Source organism: Silene latifolia, chromosome X, assembly GCF_048544455.1.
Source record: "Silene latifolia isolate original U9 population chromosome X, ASM4854445v1, whole genome shotgun sequence".
NCBI lineage: Eukaryota > Viridiplantae > Streptophyta > Magnoliopsida > Caryophyllales > Caryophyllaceae > Silene > Silene latifolia.
Genome location: NC_133537.1, coordinates 122,748,185 through 122,754,220, shown reverse-complemented (window position 1 = coordinate 122,754,220; position 6,036 = coordinate 122,748,185). Strand labels below are relative to the sequence as shown.

At 36.9% G+C, this 6,036-nt stretch overlaps 1 non-coding gene across 1 annotated transcript; it reads right to left on the bottom strand.

Moving 5' to 3' along the window:
- Window positions 1–5,624: 5,624 nt before the first annotated feature.
- On the bottom strand, window positions 5,625–5,731 carry LOC141625965 (small nucleolar RNA R71). Its single transcript, XR_012535703.1, has one exon. It is a non-coding gene; the product is annotated as a small nucleolar RNA R71 (small nucleolar RNA).
- Window positions 5,732–6,036: the final 305 nt, after the last annotated feature.

Here is a 6,036-nt window from a genome sequence, read left to right as displayed (position 1 = left end):
ACCTAAATAGGCCACTTACTTTTCTATTTTTAGACTAGGGCAGATCCATTTGCATCGCCAACAGGCTCGCGCCACTTCTGGCTGCCTGATGCAGGATCTGTTTGCCTTCCACCATTTGTCTAGGACGATCCTAACTTCGGTTAACCCGAATACAGGACGGATCAGATGACGAATCTACTCATTTTACCCTACATTTGCAAAACGTCTTATCAAGACAAATAGATCACGTTATGCACAATAAACCTAATTTGGTAAATGGATGTTTAATTTCCGTCTTGCATGCAAATCAACATTAAATCCAACTCGACATCAAATACTTGATACTTGGATTAAACAAACCGATATAGTAACCTCACATGTTAGGTTCAAACTAGTGGATGCGCATTCATGCATTTATCCGTTTTATCAATTTTTGCATTTAACCAACCAAGATCGATCAATAGAGGCCGCTATTGCGGGCGGGATTGGGTGTCCGATTAAAGGGCTTCCCAATATGTACCTTCACCTCTTACTCAGAAACTTTTGATAGTGGACGACCTTATCCAGGGCATACGAGAGTCATTTTAGAGATAGGATGCTAAAGAGGGACGACTCCTTATCTTTAGTACCTATGTCAAACACCGCTTTTTGCCTTGGTTGACCTAGGTATAAAGTGGATTCGAACGGGTTCCAAGCATCCCATAATTGCTTGGTGGCGACTCTGAACATCTCTTGCATCGTTTCGAGACCCTTGCCGAGACGAAACCGACCGATCTAAAACGATCCGGTCGAAAGAATTTTTACGCCGCCGAGCGTGGCTTTAAAAAAAGACCGCTGCCGTTGTCTACAGATCGGCTGGGCATACGCAGGTGGACCATGTCCACACATATCTAATCTAATTAGATCTAATCAAATTTGAGATATTTAGACACTCTTAAAATAGGCATCTAGCAACAAATTAGGGCTTTGTTAAAATCAATTAAATTAGGGTTCTTTTAATCGAATTAAAGGAATTCATCATAATATCAAATATTACGATATAAGTCAACATCTATTATGATACAATCCTAAATTTAATGTTTACCAACATACAACAATTGCATTAATTGAACTAATTCAATTTAAAAGCCCTAATCTTGTAACTCTAGAACAAAAACATAGATACAACAATTATATCTAAAGGCGCAACCTTTTAATATAATACTTAACAATACATGTTCGCTCTGATAACACTGAAGGGTTCTGTAACGATTTTCAACAGATTTGAATTACAAAATTCCCAAGACCCCATACATGTTAAGTATTAAGATTAATTAAAAGAGGTGATTAGCAAACTTACTTGGATGCGGAAGAATTCCAATAATATGCTAATAATAATAAGTATAATAAAACCCAAATCGCAGCTCCTTGAATAGTAATATAATCTGTGAGACCGTCTCACAATAACGCCCCAAGTGTTGCGCCTCTACCGGTATCCACACAATATGAGTATGTATGCAAGTACAAATTTAAGGGCAATTTTCTTTCTTCTTTCTCCCTTGAGGTTTTGTCTTTTTTTTTTTATAGAAAAACTAATCTATAAACATCTCCCCTTAAATCTCTATATATAGGGAGTTCAAGAAGAATTCTAGACTATCTAGGATATGGAAAGTCTAATTGAATAATCTTTTATTATTCTTATTACCTTTATAATAATTAATCTATATTAATTATAATTGCCCAAAACTCATCTAGTGTGTGACCCTGTAGGACCGATTAATATTACCCGAATCCTAACTCATTTAGGACTCAGACTACAAGCGGCTCCTATCAGAACATTGTAGCCACATAGAATTAATCGGTTATACAATATTCTAGACATATGGGCACACTAACTCTTTCACACATATGTCAATATAACCAACGACATGAATCGAGCATGAGAGTGCGGCATGAAAATATCATCTGAATGTGATCCCTATATGCATATTTTCAACTGGTCCACCTTAGTGAGATCAACCAAAATAAGACAGAGTGAAACCGAAAACCGAAATCCTTATTTCTGCAGAACTTAATAACCGTATACCGTAATGTGTCTAACATGACAAACTTCCACTTAAATTTAATTTCCTTAAAACCGAAACACCCATTTGAGCAATGAGCTCAAGAAAGACCGTGAGTGGTAATTCCTTAGTAAGCGGATCCGCAAAATGGAGTTTTTAACAACATGTATAGTTGACACCTTTTTACTCTGAATTGTTCCTTAAACAATACATCATTTGTACTGTTATTAGAAACTATAACATTTGTCATAAATTACTGAAGTGGTCTTTCAATACCGTACTAAATTTGCAGCCTCAAAACAAATGTTATAACCAACTAGGAGTCGAAATACCGAATGATCTCAACCTGAATCGGCCTCCTATAAGTAATGGTTTGTTCCAAATATAAATGACAAACAATATATTTGGCTGCCTTAGTGGATCCAAGATCCTAATCTTTATCACCTTAATATCTGTCAAACAAACTTTAGAATGTACGCAATATCCGAACGCATACAAACTAAATATATATACCATAATACTTAAACACGTGAGATATTTCCTGAAACACATGAATTTAAGTATCACTGTAACTTTTTTAATAATCCTTTAGACATTATGAGACTAAATGTGTCTCCTATATTGAAAGGGTATAAAACTAGAAAACTTTCATACTCCCACTATGTAAGAAAAACTTTATGATTTCCGATAATGAAATCAGTCCCAAGAATCAATATAGACTTGAATTAATTCAACCCTAATACAATTAATAGACGAAATAAAGGACTAACCTTGGTCCATGTCTTACAGACGCAATCAATACAATAAGAAGTATAAGACGATTTATTCTCCTCCTTAACCCTTTCTTTTATGTTCTTTGTTGATGTAGGAAGAAACTGACTTTCCCCTTTCACTTCTTTAATGTACGTATATTTCTTTTGTTTTTGTCAGGATGAATTATAATTGTAATTATTTCTTACTGTATCCTATCATATATATGTGATGGGTTACGTACCTTTTCGTAAAAACAAAACCGTTTGTACCTTTTCGTGAAAGACGACTTATTAGGGTAAGGTAAGAGGGAATAATAATTCCCGGACTTTAATTGCACTAATAGGGACCGATCCATCACGATACCGTCTTTTATATTAAAGTCTCTGATGCGACCATAATTGGCGCATATTTAGCCCCCGAATTACCATTGTTTCTATGCTTTTTAGTGCCTATTTGGGTCATTTCTTATCTTTAGTTCTTTGTTTTGCATATTCTTTGAGATTTTGATCCCTTGGTAGGAAAGGAGTAAGAATCTTGCATTTTCATGGCAAAACAAGGCTAAATTGATCATATTCAATGACCAAGCATCAAGGAGAGACAAGACTAGAAGGCCTTTGTACATATCATAGTAGAAGAGCATTGTTGAGAAAAGGATCCTTGAGTCCCCAAGGAAATCCCCAAGGAATTCGTGAAGAAAAGGGAAGAAAAAGAAGAAGGAAAGTTCTTTGAACTACAATCCGAACGGATTGTAGAGAATCCGTCCGTCCTCACCAATCCGAGCGTCCCGCAAAGGAATCCGCTCGGATTCCCCCTCGCCCATCCGAGCGTCTTGCCCAAGGATCCGCTCGGATTCCTCACCCCAGATCCGGCCGTCCCGACTCCCATCCGCACGGATCGCGACAAAGATGTTTTCATTCCTCAAGCATCGATAAGAGAAGCCCTTCTCTCGGATAATCCCGGAGGCTCCTTGCTCAACTTAAAAGTGTAATTACTAGTTTAGCCCTTAGTTAACCCTAATGCATCCTCCCTAATTTTCACTATAAATACCCCATTAGTCTAATTAGAGGAGCATGTTCTTCTTATCAATAATTAGTGTAGTTAATATCAATCAAATCTCTCTTCAATATTGTAATCAAATATTAATCAAGTTTTAATCCAAGTTTTAGTTCTTTAATCTCTCTCTTGTTCTTACTTTATTTTGGGTAATTGAAGATTATTTGGGTTATTATTGGGAGATTGACAACCTCTCAATCTAGGATTCAAGTACTTCTATTATTCTTGCTTTATTATTGGAATCATTAGTAGGTATAATCTCTTAATCCCTTTTTAATTATTGCTAATTACTTTCATTTATTCATCATGTTTCATTATGTTAGTATGATTGACAACCTCTCTAGCATGATCAAGATGATAATGAGTGAGTAGTCTCTTAGCTAGGGTTTAATGGGTGATTAGGGGAAACCAACATGGGGAATGATTCATGCTTAAATTAATATGCTTTCATATCTTATTTTCTTTCTTGTTTTGATCTTAATACATGCACATGTTATATTTGATGAAATGCTAAGCCTATGAATCCTTGCATTTACTATCATCTTCTATCCTTTCAACTTGACTTGTAAGACATAACCCAACTCGAGTCTTGTTAGACCATGCATGTGTTAAGTAGGGAAGATTAAGTCGACTTGTAGGTGTTGTACAATCCAAGAGATTCGGCTCCGGGACCCAAACTTTCCTAGGATTGTAAGATATAACCCAACTCAATCCATCATAACAATAATTGCTTGCTTATAATTTGAGAACATGTTTGTATGATCATATCCCATGATTCCCCTATGAACCCATGACACCCTAGTGCTTTTAATCAATTGTTTACACCCTTATTTTATTTATCTTGTTAGTTTGTTTTCATTGCTATCTTAGTTTAGTAACCTTCTACATCAACCCAATTTGTGACACCCCTAGACACCGCTAGTTACAATAGAATCTTCATCTCAATACCCGTCCCTTGGGATCCGACCTTTACTTGCCTCTTTACTAATTGTAGAGTTGTTTGTGAAGTATAAATTGTGTTTTGTATCGACCATTGACCAACGACCACATATGCTTAATTGTGAACACGAAATGGCTCCGATCAAAAATGGCGCCGTTGTTCTTGGACGGTGTTTAATTGATTTAAGATTTCTTTTATTGTTTTTAGTTGTGTCTTTTTTTTCACCTTGGGGAAGTAAAACTCCTCAAGGTTTGTTCTAATTGTTTTTGAGTTGTTTGATATTTTGCATGTCTAGAAGGTTACAAAGAGATTTGTTACCTTTTGACCGTGAAATCGAAAGAACCTTGACGAATAATAGGAGACTTGTTAGGAGGAATTTGGGAGGTGTTGGTGAAGTTGTTCAACCCACTAGTGAGTTTGTCAATCCTTTCGCAATAGAAGGAGAAGAAAACCCATTAAACAATACCACACAAAATCCACCTACAATGCCTAAATTCTCGTCACACTCTATACCCACCGAGGAGGATCTACCAAATGGTACTCCTACCCCACAACATCTTACCGGAAACTTTATTGCCAAGTCCGCCTTCATCCAACTAGTTGAGAGGAGCCAATTCTGGGGAATGCCTAGTGAGGACCCTCATTCTCATATGGAAACCTTTTGTGATTATTGTGAAGCTATCTCTCAAACGGGCGTGACTCAAGACCAAATAAGATGGGTCTTATTTCCTTTTTCGTTAATCGGCACCGCAAAGCAATGGTTGAAGGGCCTTGATAAGGCCACCCTTGGAATAGATTCTTGGAAGAAGTTAGCTCTAGCTTTCTACAAAAAATTCTACCCACCGGAAAAGACCAATATGCTAAGAGCTCAAATTACGGGTTTTAAGCAAAGGGATGAAGAATCTTTGTATGAAGCTTGGGAGCGGTTCAAAGGTATTTGTCGCTCATGTCCTCACCATGGACTTAGCGAATGGTTTTTAGTGCAACAATTTTGGAATGGTTTATATGAAGATTCAAGGAACATTCTCAATATGGGATCAAATGGAATGTTTACCGAAGTTGATGACAATCAAACATGGAACAAGATTGAGGAAATGGCGGTCCATAATTCGCAATATAGTAGGCCTCGCAAGGCTACTAGAGGAGGAAAGTATGAAGTGGACACCGTTACTCAATTGGGTGCTCAACTTAGTGCTCACATTGACACAATCAACTTGAAGTTTGAACAAGCTATGGCTAGACTTGAGGAAAGCTCAAAATCATCAAAGC